This window comes from Chrysoperla carnea, chromosome X (assembly GCF_905475395.1).
Source record: "Chrysoperla carnea chromosome X, inChrCarn1.1, whole genome shotgun sequence".
NCBI classification, from domain to species: domain Eukaryota; kingdom Metazoa; phylum Arthropoda; class Insecta; order Neuroptera; family Chrysopidae; genus Chrysoperla; species Chrysoperla carnea.
In genome coordinates, this window is record NC_058342.1 from 28841073 (window position 1) to 28856813 (window position 15741).

Below are 15741 nucleotides of genomic sequence, written 5' to 3' on the forward strand. Positions count from 1 at the left end.
ATATACAAATTATGTGATATGACTTCGACATTTTGCGAGATGATTCACATTTTGTGAGCGAACAGAGGGATATACCAAATACAAATATTTTTATCAACTCACAATATTATACAAGCGTATTTATTATTCAATATATTTATGAATATATAATTAGATAATTATATTCTTAAAATAAAATAAAATATATTTTTATATTATGTAAAACTAATGCCAATAAAAATTGTTATATAATAATAATTGAAAGAAAAATAATGTGTTTTATTCATAGCTAAAATGGAATGATTCAAGAGGTGTACGAACTATTAAAGATTTTTTTAATGATTTCTCGCAAAACAATTTTTATTACTAATTGAAAATCTTCTTGGAATTTTTTATTGGGTAGTACATGTCAGAAGCAACGTTTGTATCCCGTTGTTTCATTGTTATTTTTTGATCACAGATTTTCGACGTGATTTTTTACACATAATTATTTGATTGATAAACATATTTCTAGGAAAATCTGCAGAATATGGGAAAATACATACCCAAAGATGTAGGAACATATTCTAATAGTCAAATTTTCACTTTATCGTTAAAAAATTCTGCGACGTGGCACATACAAAGTTTCTGAAAAATTTAAGCTCGATTTCAGGTCCTTCTGCTTGATGTATACAAAGTTGCTACAAAATATATGCCCGGGTAGCTTTCAAGGGTCCAGGGTTCAAGTCCCTGCTCGGGCGATTTATTTTTTCATATTTAAAAACAATATATTTTAGTATCATCGTAAACTATTCCTTTTGCGTCATGTATACAAAGTTTCAATAAAATATATGCCCGGGTAGCTCAGTCGCTAGAGCATTGGACTTTTAATCCAAGGGTCCAGGGTTCAAGTCCCTGCTCGGGCGATTTCTTTTTGCATCTTTTAAAACAACTTATTTTAGTATCATCGTAAACTATTTCTTTTTTGTGATGTATACAAAGTTGTTATGAAATATATGCCCGGGTAGCTCAGTCGGTAGAGCATTGGACTTTTAATCCAAGGGTCCAGGGTTCAAGTCCCTGCTCGGGCGATATTTTTTATCATGTTGTGTGAATAGATCAGAATTTTACTGCGGCTAATATATATGTTTACACTTTCTATGTTGTAATGAAAATGAAAATATTTAGCGAGTTATTTCCTTGATGATGATAATAATGAAGCCACACTGTGTGCAGCCCTTGAATACTTAGATTTTCAATAGACATTTTTGTTTGTTTATTTTTATTTTATTTTATTTTTTGAAAAAACAAAGGAATTTCAATTTTCAAATAAATTAAAAGAAAAAAAAAACCAATTTTTTACAACGCATTTATGCAGTGTAAATTATTGCTTAGAAATATTATTATTAGCTAACAGTAAATTTAAAAGCGTATAAATTTTTTAGTTTATTTTATTAAAATAAAATATAAAAATTATTCTGTATTTGAATAGTTTTGTCACGTTTAAATATTTTGCCTATTAATTTATTGTGATCAATTGTCAATCTATACATATTTTATTAAAATTAAATAAACTTAGTTTACATAAGCATTCAAATGGCTACTCTGTGTATAAAAATAACTTTGGAATTTAATCTTTTTACCATTTTATTTATATTTAATACATTTTTTTAAATGGAGTTAGACAATTTACATAACACATTTGTATTATTTTTGCATATCACAATATTAAATCTTTAAATTTGTACAGGGTTTTCCATTGAAGCTTTCGAAATTTGGTCAAAAACACATTTTTCTTAAGAATTTGATGAAATTATTGTATAGTTTTAATTTTGGTGTATTTAATTTGTGAAAAAAAGAATTATGACAAAACATAGTTTCCTGTATATCTTTTAAACCGTTTTAGAACTGCTTTAAAAAGCTATTAATAAAATAATAAAACAAAGTATTAGGAAAATTTATAAATGAAAGATAAATCTGTGCGCATGTAAACGAAGAAATCGCATAAATTAAATTTTGTTCGTATTGAATGCATAACAGAGACTTATCAATTTTTGTCACTTCAACAAGCATTTTGACAGGTGACGATTACATTATGCTTTTAACACATTTCAAGTATAATTATTGCAGTTTTAATGCAGTAAAAACAGTTTATAGAGATATTGAAGGAATTATCCTTAGAAGAAACCAAATTACGAAAAGCCATAATATAGGAATATCGATGATTTTTTTACTCTAATAAAAATTTATTTATGTAACAAACAGCAGAGAAAAATTATTTTTGGAATAACCAAGATAAGAGCCACCAATGAATTGTTTGTAGCTTTCAAGCAAAACATAATTTGACATGAAATATATAGGTTGCATCATTGTTAAATATTAATATTTACAAGGCCGCATATCCCAGTCGGTCAAGCTTTGGATTTTTCAATCCAAAGGTCAGCACGGGTAATATAATTTTTATTTTTAAAAATAACCAATTTTAGTATACCCCTTCGACGTGATATATCCCTAATTGCACATTAAAAATCTCTTCAACCTGATTCATACAAAGTTGCTTTCAAACATAAGCCCGGGTAGCTCAGTCGGTAGAGCATTGGATTTTTCAATCCAAAGGTCAGCACGGGTAATATAATTTTTATTTTTAAAAATAACCAATTTTAGTATACCCCTTCGACGTGATATATCCCTAATTGCACATTAAAAATCTCTTCAACCTGATTCATACAAAGTTGCTTTCAAACATAAGCCCGGGTAGCTCAGTCGGTAGAGCATTGGACTTTTAATCCAAGGGTCCAGGGTTCAAGTCCCTGCTCGGGCGAAATCTTTTTACTTCTGCTGGTTAATGACATATTCATATACAACATATACTTTTTCACTTTTATTATGGATGACTGACTTGATGACTTAATAAAATGAATAATTTAAATTTAAGCTAAAAAATGTAGTTTTCTCAGTATTTTTTATTCTCAAAGATTAAAACTTATTTTGACATTGTCATATTAAGAATTAAAAAAAAATCTATTCTTAAATTATTTATCGTATTAGGTGGTCAAGTTTGCCATCTAGTAGTGAAAATAAAAACGAAAATATTTGTACATTATAAGAATGCAATTTTCCAATATTACTGCGAATGCTTACAAATAGAGGTAAAAAAGATTCACTGTAAGTGATTTGCACTATATATTGGAAAAAACCAAAATTTATGCAAGTTTTAATTTTTATTTATAGGAAATAAAATGTATAATGACTTTGTTTTTATTATCTTGATTTGTTTTTGTGTTTTTCTTTTTTATTTTCAGTTAAAGATTTAATGTCTCTAATTATAAATTAAAATAGGATTTTTTATTTTCAAGGTAGCTATTTGTACGTTATTTAATTGTGATTAGAGGCATGAGTCACATACAATATGTCTTATTGGTAAATTTGGCAATGATTTATTACATATTTACATGTATTTTAGGTCCATAAATAATAATGCTCTTACATTTCCTTATTTCCTTTAATTGTTTTGTGTTATTCAAAGAGCCCACCTGAAAAATTGGTGCGGTATCTTTTTTCAAATTTTAAAATAACATAGGTACTTTCCCTCTAAAATTGAATTAGTGAAATTTTCACTAATTCAGCTAGTGAACATTTTTTCACTGTAATATTAGTGATTATACTAGATTAATCAGTGAAACATTCACTATCTCATTTAGTGATTTCAATTTTCACTAATTTAATAGTAGTTTTCTTCAGTTAGCAGTTGATTTGTCACTAATTGTATTAGTCAGTTTAGAATTCACTAATTATGCAGTTATTTTTACTTGGTTATCAGTGATTTTATGACTAATTGCATTGATGGCTTTGATTTTCACTAATTTATCAGTGATTGTTTCCCCCTTTTTATTTAGAGTATGTTGTTTATTTACTTGTTTGAACCGAGACATATAACATACTTGTATGAACCAAGACATAACAGTATAATAAAAGAATATTTTAGTTTTATGACCTATGATTCTTTCATTACTTCAACAGTTTCAAATAATCTTTCGTGCAATGAAGACTGTCAAACTTTGATTTAAAAATTTTGATCCAGGGTAAGTGAAGTTTTTTCTCTTGTAATTAGTTACATTGCAATGTTTTAATCAAAGCACCGGCACACACAAAAAAAGTAAGTGGAATGTGCATTTGACCGGACCTAATGTGATTTTTCAAAGTTTTTGGGTCTAAACACATACTTAATGTATACAAAAATACAAGAAACGTAAGTAAGTAAGTAAGTAAACGTAAGTTCTACTCTTTTTAAGTGTATAATAGTAAAATATAAATTTTTTAATCCAACAGTTATTTTATGTTTCTAGGAAGGGAAGAATTTGAAAATTTTTTTCGAAGAAGTAACTGCGAACTCCAAAGAAAGCATTCAATCCTACAAAATATTAGAATCGGGGCAATCTGGAAACAGTTCATTTATTCAAGGCGATGGAAGTGAGCAAAAACCTGGAAACAATATTTGCATTTGATTGACTATACAGATGTTATTATGTATTAAATTTGGAGTATCCAAAGGAATTAATGAATTTTTATAATTTAATCGATTTTTTTATTTTTAAAATGGGAGTAAAACCCAAAAATATTGTATCAGCTATTCATATAACTATGTAATTCATTAAAATCAATAATGAAATTCATAATAGTTTTAACATAAGTTCTAACAATGAAAAATGTACTTTTGCAGTAACCGATAACAGTGCTTCAACTAGAAAATTTATAATATATGATAAACATAGTCAATAAAATTTTTATTAAATGAACATATTTTTTCCTTTTCCTAAAAAAAATTGTTTTACTTACAAGTACCCAATTGAATAGAATAGTATTTTTAACTGATAAATTAGTGAATTTTGCTAATTCACATCAATAAAAGAATTAGTAAATTCTGTTAATTTAATTGGCGATTTTCATTATTTCAATAAATCGTTTGATGTAACTAATGGATTAGTGAAAAGTACTGTCACTATTAAATTAGTTATTTTCACTCACAAATTAGTGATTTAAATTTTCACTTATAAATCAGTGAAATATATTTCCATTTATCAATAAGTGAATTCTATTTTCACTGATGAATTAGTGATTTCTTTTTTCACTGAATCATTCAGTGAATTTTCACTAATTCTAAGTTGCTGGATTTCAACTAAAAAAATTAGTGAAATTTCACTGTGAATTAGTGAAATTTCACTAATTTAATTTTAGAGAGTTAGTTTCATCGTAAACTATACCTTTTGCGTGATGTTTACAAAGTTGCTCATTAATATAAGCCCGGGTAGCTCAGTCGGTAGAGCATTGGACTTTTAATCCAAGGGTCCAGGGTTCAAGTCCCTGCTCGGGCGATTTCTTTTTTCACATTTAAAAATAACATATTTTAGTTTCATCGTAAACTATTCCTTTTGCGTGATGTTTACAAAGTTGCTATAGAATATATGCCCGGGTAGCTCAGTCGGTAGAGCATTGGACTTTTAATCCAAGGGTCCAGGGTTCAAGTCCCTGCTCGGGCGATTTCTTTTTTCATATTAAAAAATAACATATTTTAGTTTCATCGTAAACTATTCCTTTTGTGTGATGTTTACAAAGTTGCTATAGAATATATGCCCGGGTAGCTCAGTCGGTAGAGCATTGGACTTTTAATCCAAGGGTCCAGGGTTCAAGTCCCTGCTCGGGCGATTTCTTTTTTCACATTTAAAAATAACATATTTTAGTTTCATCGTAAACTATTCCTTTTGCGTGATGTTTACAAAGTTGCTATAGAATATATGCCCGGGTAGCTCAGTCGGTAGAGCATTGGACTTTTAATCCAAGGGTCCAGGGTTCAAGTCCCTGCTCGGGCGATTTCTTTTTTCACATTTAAAAATAACATATTTTAGTTTCATCGTCAACTATTCCTTTTGCGTGATGTTTACAAAGTTGCTATAGAATATATGCCCGGGTAGCTCAGTCGGTAGAGCATTGGACTTTTAATCCAAAGGTCCAGGGTTCAAGTCCCTGCTCGGGCGATTTCTTTTTTCATATTAAAAAATAACATATTTTAGTTTCATCGTAAACTATTCCTTTTGTGTGATGTTTACAAAGTTGCTATAGAATATATGCCCGGGTAGCTCAGTCGGTAGAGCATTGGACTTTTAATCCAAGGGTCCAGGGTTCAAGTCCCTGCTCGGGCGATTTCTTTTTTCATATTTAAAAATAACATATTTTAGTTTCATCGTTAACTATTCCCTTTGCGTGATGTTTACAAAGTTGCTATAGAATATATGCCCGGGTAGCTCAGTCGGTAGAGCATTGGACTTTTAATCCAAGGGTCCAGGGTTCAAGTCCCTGCTCGGGCGATTTCTTTTTTCATATTTAAAAATAACATATTTTAGTTTCATCGTTAACTATTCCCTTTGCGTGATGTTTACAAAGTTGCTATAGAATATATGCCCGGGTAGCTCAGTCGGTAGAGCATTGGACTTTTAATCCAAGGGTCCAGGGTTCAAGTCCCTGCTCGGGCGATTTCTTTTTTCACATTTAAAAATAACATATTTTAGTTTCATCGTAAACTATTCCTTTTGCGTGATGTATACAAAGTTTGTATAAAATATTTGTCCGGGTAGCTCAGTCGGTAGAGCATTGGACTTTTAATCCAAGGGTCCAGGGTTCAAATCCCTGCTCGGGCGGCTTTTTTTTCATGTTTAAGAACAACATGTTTTAGTATTATGACTCTGCAAGTGAATATAGCATTTAGTTGAGATGGATTCTTGGACTACTTGCCAAAAATTGTAGATACTTCATTTTCTTATCACGTGCTATGTTTATCTTTTCTTTCCAAATTAATATACTTACTATGGAATAATCTGCATTCAATTTCAAACATATTATATAATTCCAACTTTTGATGTATTAAACAATATTTTACAAGGTCATTCCAAAAGTTCTTATTTTTAAAGTAACCTAGCTGTTGACTATTGAGATAATACCCTACAGCTGTATACATTAAATATGTCAGAGTATATTATGTTTAGTCCCAAGTTTGTAACGCTTAGAAATACTGTTGCAACAACAAAAATTTGGTACAGGTGATCATAAAATCGCCAAATTAGTTAATTTCCGTTTGATCATCCGTCAATACGATTAGGTACTCAAAAACGAAAGAAATATGGTGGTGTAATTTTTATGGCGTACTCAGGGTGTAAAAAGTGACTTCGAAAATGAGCAACATGGATCAATTTTGACATGACTGATGAGATAGAATAAAAGTTTCGATGTAAAAATTGTTTCTTATAAAAAATAAACGTATTTTGTTTGAAATTTTGTTGTTGTTTCTCCTGTAAACTGTACAAGGCAAAATTGTGAAAATTTGTTGGTAGCTTCATCTAGTGAGTCTTGCGATTCCACAATTATACCATAATAATATTTTTCATTTTTTTTTTTTTGTCGAGGGTAACAAAACGTTCAAAATTTATGCTTCTAGATAAAAATACCCCTAAATTTCTTTCAACTTCTCAAACAGTTCAATGTGTTTTTTTTTCGAAATAGAAATACGGAAAAATATTAAGATATAATTTATGTATATAATTAAAAACTGACTGCAATAATAATCTTTGCATTATTCATAATTTGTAATCACTTATAATTCTTCAAAATTACGTGGCTATTTTTAAAAATTATCTTACTCCATTGGTGTCAGTGGCGGTTTGCTGCTTAGAGAAATCCGAAAACTTAGAGAGATAATCTAAGTAATTAAATACATTTTAACTAATTTCACCATATTTCTGTCACCAATTTTTTAATTTACGGAGTAAGACTTATCATAAACTAACGAAAGTACACGAACAAGTCCGCAAATTGTTCAGGTTAATATTTTTTGGTTTCACCTTTACTCTCGTGATGAGAGAAATTCTTACAATTTCTAAAGAACTTGAAAAAAAATATTTTAAATTACTGTAGATCGGTTCAAAAAATCTAAAAATTCATAATTCGATAAAACTATATGAAGATAGAAAAAGTTTCAACCACATATACCACTTGAAAAATAAAATTTATTTATGTTTTAAATCGAGCGTGAGCAAAATGCTTTTAGCGCTGACGGATTAAAAGTTTTGCACACCTGTATAGTCCCACCAAGTTGAGTTAAGAAATTGAAAATTTTTATGCTAAAATATCAAGATTTTTCACTAATTTTATTCCAACAAAAAGTATCTTTAAATAAAATTATATGAAGGGAAATATGACTTTAGTGATGCCTGCTGCTCATGAGTTTTTTCTCAAATCCGTCACTGTGATAAATCCATAAATCCATTGGTGTTACTTACAACAGCTATAATGTATTAAACACAAAATTTTTATTTGATAAAAATATTGGTTTTTTATTTTTTATTATTATTTTTATTTTTTTAACAATATAAATAGACATATTACAACTTTTGTGTGAAGAATATTAAGTCGCATATTTTATTATTTCTGAAAAATTACAATTTTAATCAAATTTATAGTCCTTACATTATATATACTCTTCAACAGACATATTAGCGTCACTGAAGGACCTGACAATTTTTTAATGAAATATGAAATAAATTTAAATTTTAATACAATCTTAGTTAATCAGACTTCAATACGTAACCTCTCTCCTCTTATTAACTTCCTAAAACCTAAACCATGGAGGTTATAAAGAAGGAGAACGGTCGCAATAGAAAATATTGTCCCCAAAATATGGACAAAATAAGTGAGGCGCTGGGATCGCTAAGTTGTCTCATTAAAAGCGGGCTGTTGTGCGCTAATTTCAAATGATCTATCAACGTTTAATATACGTGTATATAATATCATTCAAAGGAAAAAAAAGAAGCAAATAATGAAATTATTATTAATTATTATTATTATTATTTACTAATGAATTAATTATAAATTATCTATTTATCTTCTTAATCTTTATAAATTTATCTATACTACGTTATAAATTTGAATGGTACTAACTTCATCTACTTGTACTCATAAACAGCTAACTTCGCAGATACTACTTACCGACGACAGCGCGGCTGGTGGCTGAAAAATGAACTATAAATTCTACAAATTTTCAGGAACAAACACGTAGCGATCGTTCTCCTTCTTTATAACTTCTATGACCTAAACCATAGATTTTTTTTACCAAGAATGAATATAAGATCATTGATTAGAGAAGAGTAGCCTATTGAATAACGATGCTTAATTCGTATCGGGCGATAGGATTGCCGCCTGCTTGGGCCTCGCCCATTTAAAATTGATTTTGCTCATGATTTTAGTGTTTATAGGTCTCTTCAGCTTATTTTGTTGGTATCACGATAAGAAGTCAGTTGTAAAACTTTTATATTCGTTCTATTTAAGTCACCTTCATGCAGAATTTGCATGTTTGTTGGTTTTGTTCGAGTCATGCTTGTGTAAAATTTAATGTATGTACCTGGTGACTAAGTGTTGATAGATACTTAAGGATTAATTCCAAAACAAACTGACTGATAGTTTTTAAGCAAAATGATGGACAAAATGTACAAATTTCTAATATATTTATATTACTTATATTTTTGATGTAGTTGGAAAAAATTAAATATGACGAAAATGGACTTTTTTGAATTTCCCGCTTCTCACTGCAAATATGTTATTCTTGGGAACTGCTGAATTACCTGAGAAGAATGAATATGATATTTTCGTGATAGTTAAAATTTGTGGCTATAACTATTCGCAAAAGAAAAATAATCATAAAGTTTTCTTTGGTAGTTTTATGGGAAGCGCCTATGTAATTTAATATTTAACAGGTGTTGTCTTGTATGAATCATTTTGTTAGACACGTCGGTAAATAAATTTATTAATAAAACAAAAATCAATATTTATTAATCTATTTACAAGTATTGTTTCCTCCATATGCTAAATAATATAATAAATAGTGGAACTTCTATACTATCACATACAAATTTTATCCAATTTTGATAAATCAAGTATGTAACCTTACTAAATTTGGGTCGTACTTTTCTAATTTGTCATCAAAATTAACCTAGCTCTAATAGGATAATAGATCACAGCTGAAAATAATGGCTCCAAATTAGTGCATCTCAAAAAAAATTCCAATAAGATCGGATCAAATTTGCCTGTGCTATCAAAAAAATCGAATTTTTTAACTTTATGACGTCATCAGAATCCAAAAAAATTAATTTTGCTCTATCTTATTCAAATTTTCTCCAATTTTGACAAACCAAGTATGTAATCCTACTAAATTTGGGCCATACTTTTCAAATTTATGATCAAAAATAACCTAGGTTTAATTGGTTTCAAGAATGTGGAGTCCTGGTCCTGGAATTAATCACATAAGTGATAGCTAGTGAAAAACTGACATCACAGCTGAAAAGAATGGCTCCAAATTAGTGCATCTCAAAAAAAATTTCAATAAGATCGGACAAAATTTGCCTGTGCTATCAAAAAAATCGAATTTTTTAACTTTATGACGTCATCAGAATCCAAAAAAATTAATTTTGCTCTATCTTATCCAAATTTTCTCCAATTTTGACAAACCAAGTATGTAATCCTACTAAATTTGGGTCATACTTTTCAAATTTATGATCAAAAATAGCCTAGGTTTAATTGGTTTCAAGAATGTGGTGTCCTGCTCCCGAAATAGGCACATAAGTGATAACTAGCGAAAAACTGACATAACCGCTGAAAAGAATGAGCCAAAACTAGTGGGTTTCAAAAAAAATTCCAATAAGATTGGATCTAATTTGCCTGTACTACCAAAAAAATCGAATTTTTTAACTTGATGACTCAAGTAAAAACATACCTCTAGTAAAAAGATGATTTTAAAGTTGGGATATAATATCTATTACATAGAGGTTAGATGATTTTTCACACCAGACTTTTCATAACTTATTCTGTACGATTAATAACCGCTATTATGTAAAATACAAACGGCATACCTTTTGTCAATTTTTTTTTTAAATAATAATTTATAATTTTTATCTCGATACAAATTACCGGTGTTTATTATAAAATAATTATATGAATATTTTTACATAATTAATATTATGTATAATTAAATCGTTATTACCAGCTACTGGTTTTTTTAACAAGTAATTATTTAACTTCCTACGTCTGTCTGTACGTCGGATTCTTTAACTTCCTCGTCTGTCTGTCTTTAGTTTCCTGTTTAAAATATCCGAAAATTAAGAAATAATACGAACCGTACAAAATTGTTGAATTGAAGTAAGTGCGTTTAGTTTGGCTGTTGATGTTTTAATACAAAGAAGATAGTTTATCAATCGAGTTAATGATCTCAATAGATACTAAATTCAAGTAAATATTTCCTTGAAAACTATATTTATAATAAATATCCGATAATTATTAAATTTTGATATTTATCCGAACAATAATTAAAAATTAATTAGAATCTTATAGTTTTCTAAAGCAGATTCTTTAAGACAGTTCTATACATATTTTTCAAAGGCGTGAAACTTTATAGTTTTTATACCATGCATATATGATATATATCTAGGTATACTAAGTTTAGTCCCAAATTTGTAACGGTTAAAAATATTGATGCTATGAACAAAATTTTGGTATAGGTGTTTATAAAATCACCTAATTAGTCCATTTTCGGTTGTCTGTCCGTCTGTCTGTCAACACGATAAGTCAAAAACGAAAAAAGATATCAAGCTGAAATTTTTACAGCGTACTCAGAACGTAAAAAGTGAGGTCGAGTTCGTAAATGAGCAACATAGGTCAATTGAGTATTGCCAACCAAAAATAACCAACCATTTTTACGAATTTTCGGATTTCGATTGTTTTCTTACTTTTCGTAATTTTGACTATAAAATTTTTTAAGTTTATCAATTTTGTTTCACTGCGAAAATGTAATTTTCAAGAGGATCTGACTCTAAACTTACTTATAATAAATTTTCTATTTAATTAGTTTTTATATTTTACCAGTAAGTGTAAAATCCGCTGAGCCGATCTCTCTTTCTTATTAAGCAAGTTACAAAAGCTTTATTTGAACTATTCAGATTTCATTTTGATATGTACTTAGGCAACAATGATGACATAAAAGGTTTGAAATTTGCCTAACTATGTAAAATATATATTTCCAAAATAATATTTTTTTTCGGAAGTTGAGTTTCCATGTCGAACCTAAAAGTTAGAGGAAAGAGAATTATATACAAATCTTAGAAATAAGCACTTCGGCAAAAAAACCTATGTATCGTTTTTTGTCATAACTTGTCCAATATACATCCAATCGATACTTGAACCCGATTTTTGTATTTTTTGGGTCAAAATTACCTTATATATTGAGTTTTATCGAAATCGGAAACAAAAAATTTTTCCCGATTTCATCGATTTTTTTCTAAGGGGTACCCCTTAAAAAAATTGCAAAAAATCGAAAAATTTTTGTTGCCTCTGATATCGATAAAATTCATTATATAAGATAATTTTGGCCCAAAAAATCGAAAAATCGGGTTTATTTAATGATTGGATGCTTTCCTTTGGAGATATTATCCAAAATTGGACACGAAGAGCGATTTTCTCAAAAACTATACATCCAATCGATACATGAACCCGATTTTTGTATTTTTTGGGTCAAAATTACCTTATATAATGAGTTTTATCGAAATCGGAAACAAAAAATTTTTCCCGATTTCATCGATTTTTTTCTAAGGGGTACCCCTTAAAAAAATTGCAAAAAATCGAAAAATTTTTGTTGCCTCTGATATCGATAAAATTCATTATATAAGATAATTTTGGGCCAAAAAATCCAAAAATCGGGTTTATTTAATGATTGGATGCTTTCCTTTGGAGATATTATCCAAAATTGGACACGAAGAGCGATTTTCTCAAAAACTATACATCCAATCGATACATGAACCCGATTTTTGTATTTTTTGGTTCAAAATTACCCTATCTTTTGAGTTTTCTCGAAATCGGAAACAAAAAATTTTTCCCGATTTCATCGATTTTTTTCTAAGGGGTACCCTTTAAGAAAATTGCAAAAAAATTCGATAATTTTAGCTTTTACCTACCCTCCCTTGGCGAAGCCCATGAACCTAAGATAAATTTTGATAATTATTCAAATGTAATGTATAATCACACGAGAAAAAATGTAATTTACAGTTAAACTGAAATATTGAACCTTTCTATAATCACTTACAAAGTTTTGCATACGATTTTAAGAAATTTTTAATCAAGATAATTTTTATGTGAGTCTTTAATTTATGAATTCCTGTCATTTAAATACAGGTATAGAATTTATCCAGTTTCTAAGAAACCAAATCTTTATTTTTTTTGTATCTTAATTTAATATTCTTCGCGTAATGTTTCCGAAGAAAAATACATTAAAATTTGAGACTATGATTCTTATATGATTGAATTCTGTTTTTTAAGACTATGTGCAGCCACTACAGTAAACTATTTACTATAGATCTGATTTTTTTAAAATATGTTTTATATACAGTAGAACTTGGTTAAGTGGGGCCTGGATAAGTGAGAAACCTCCATAACTGGAACTCATGCTGAGGTCCTAACACACTGGCATTGAATTACCTCTGTTAGTGAAACTTTTGTTCTATCTCTAATGGTTTACAAAATATGTCCTACGGACCCAAGACCTTGAACTATTTTGCTCATTTACGAAGTCAATCGCACTTTCTACGTACGAGCACGCTATAAAAATTTCAGCTTGATATCTCTTTTCGTTTTTGAGTTATCGTGTTCACAGACGGACAGATTGGACAGATGGACAACCAGAAATTTACTGTTTAGGTAATTTTATGAACACCTATACCAAAATTTTGTTCGTATCATCAATATTTTTAAGAGTTACAAACATGACACTAAACTTAGTATACCTTGATATATTTTACACATATAAGAGTATAAAAATTAAAAAACTCACCGCTTTTGAATCGGAAAAAATACTTTTAAGATGAATTTCTTATAAGCTAATTTGAACCGAGATGTTTACCTGAAACTGCTTGTTAAGATAATTTGAACCTCGAAAAAATTATTCATTGGCTAAAATCCATTCCGACTTCTGGTTCTCGTGATTTTTGCTTCGTAGGGTTCAAATTTAAAATTCAGCCAACCGCTATTTTGTTCCAAAATTTGCAAAAAGAATCTAGGATGGTGGAATTCATAAGAGTCAGGTAACTATGTAAGTTAGGTTAGTTTCATATGTCAAAGATGTCTCCTAAAGAAATGTCAATTTTCCATCTACTATTACCGTTGCCCGGTATTTCTTTTATGTTTTCAAAATCCGGAAAAAGCATAAAGAAAAAGCATCGTTTAAAAAGAAATGTATAATTCCTAAACTAAAAATTTTTACTTTGAAAAGCTACGCATAAATTTTGCTTAATTAATAACTCGAATTCGATATAATTGGTAAATTTATTTAATATAGTTAATTCAACATAGAAAATGTATAATTTTTTTCTATATATTCAGAAACAATTCTGGAACTAGGATATTATGTCCGTATATAATTAATAACAAATTATACGTCACGATTTCTTCATGCATCAGTAAATTTAATAGAACCAAAAACTCTTGATGGACGAACAGTTTTTGAACGACGTCGTTTTAATCTTCTGAACATGTTCCAATTGGGAAATTTTGTTAGTAAAACTAAGCACGGCCTTACTTCATTACTACAAGGATTCTGACTGCTTGGCATTACAACACCGGGTGCTGATCGTAACATAGTTGAAGTTCCAGATTTTGGTTTTGAAGTTTCTTCAAAACCAGGTAAATAACTTCGAATACGTGATTCTAACTTTTTCGTCGAATGACATAAATAATGCCAGTAGATCGACACAGAAGTACAATTAATCAAAGTTTTGTCGTCTAGCAAATTCAAAATGTCCAATGCTACTTCTTCAGGCAATAATTGCAAAATATCAATTTTATCGTCTGTTTCTTCCATTTTTCGAAAATATTTTACGAATTTATAAAAATATTTTTAGAATTTCGTTTTAGTTTTATTAAATAATTTTGACATTATTATTAATTTGGGTAACTCCTTTTTTTTCGATTCAAAGTCTACTAGACGAAAATTTGCAAAATGATTCGAAAAAATTTTTCGCTACCCAAACAGAGCGGAAACGCCTCCATGGAAACCATGGAAACGCCTCCAATAAAACTAACGCAAAGTGCGAAAAAGTGAGTGACTACCACAGATAGTGTGTTGAACTGTTGAGCGAAGGTAGTACGAGCACCAAGGGAATTTTAGATTTAGGGTTGAAATTATTTGTACATTATTTTTAACTTTGATGGTAAACTTCATGAATGTAGACGAAAAATAAAAATTTTCAATATCTGCCTTGGTTTTCAAAATATCGAAAGCTAAATAATTAAACAATTTTCATCTTATATTAAGCGCCCACTACTGTACTCATATATCCTTAACTAGTCGGGCACAACAGGTTTTTTTTTTTTTCGTTTTCAATAATTTATTAAGGTTCTAAATTTATTTTAAATGGTTTTTTTTTAATTTCCACCGAGTAGTTTTGAAGAAATCTATGAAAACATATCCACCTACCGTTTTACCATAAACCAATGTTAAATATGCATACTTTTGAAGTCATTTATTTACTTAAATAATCGAGCAACCCGCCTAAAATTTTCAGAATTAATTCAGACTTAGTCTTACTTAAAAAACTAAACTTTTTATTTAAAATTGTCTTAGTGCTCGTACATCCTTAATGTAAAAGAAAGGAAGCATATATGTTTCCCAAAGCTAATTGGAGTGTTTGTTTAGATCGGAGC

At 29.2% G+C, this 15741-nt stretch overlaps 10 non-coding genes across 10 annotated transcripts; all 10 read left to right on the plus strand.

Moving 5' to 3' along the window:
• Window positions 1–976: 976 nt before the first annotated feature.
• On the plus strand, window positions 977–1049 carry Trnak-uuu. Its single transcript has one exon. It is a non-coding gene; the product is annotated as a tRNA-Lys (tRNA).
• Window positions 1050–2706: 1657 nt separating this feature from the next.
• On the plus strand, window positions 2707–2779 carry Trnak-uuu. Its single transcript has one exon. It is a non-coding gene; the product is annotated as a tRNA-Lys (tRNA).
• A 2478-nt stretch (window positions 2780–5257) lies between these two features.
• Window positions 5258–5330, plus strand: Trnak-uuu. The gene has a single exon. It is a non-coding gene; the product is annotated as a tRNA-Lys (tRNA).
• Window positions 5331–5422: 92 nt separating this feature from the next.
• On the plus strand, window positions 5423–5495 carry Trnak-uuu. Its single transcript has one exon. It is a non-coding gene; the product is annotated as a tRNA-Lys (tRNA).
• A 92-nt stretch (window positions 5496–5587) lies between these two features.
• Trnak-uuu lies at window positions 5588–5660 on the plus strand. The gene has a single exon. It is a non-coding gene; the product is annotated as a tRNA-Lys (tRNA).
• Window positions 5661–5752: 92 nt separating this feature from the next.
• Trnak-uuu lies at window positions 5753–5825 on the plus strand. The gene has a single exon. It is a non-coding gene; the product is annotated as a tRNA-Lys (tRNA).
• Window positions 5826–5917: 92 nt separating this feature from the next.
• Window positions 5918–5990, plus strand: Trnak-uuu. The gene has a single exon. It is a non-coding gene; the product is annotated as a tRNA-Lys (tRNA).
• A 92-nt stretch (window positions 5991–6082) lies between these two features.
• On the plus strand, window positions 6083–6155 carry Trnak-uuu. The gene has a single exon. It is a non-coding gene; the product is annotated as a tRNA-Lys (tRNA).
• Window positions 6156–6247: 92 nt separating this feature from the next.
• Window positions 6248–6320, plus strand: Trnak-uuu. Its single transcript has one exon. It is a non-coding gene; the product is annotated as a tRNA-Lys (tRNA).
• A 92-nt stretch (window positions 6321–6412) lies between these two features.
• Window positions 6413–6485, plus strand: Trnak-uuu. The gene has a single exon. It is a non-coding gene; the product is annotated as a tRNA-Lys (tRNA).
• The last annotated feature ends 9256 nt before the right edge of the window (window positions 6486–15741 follow it).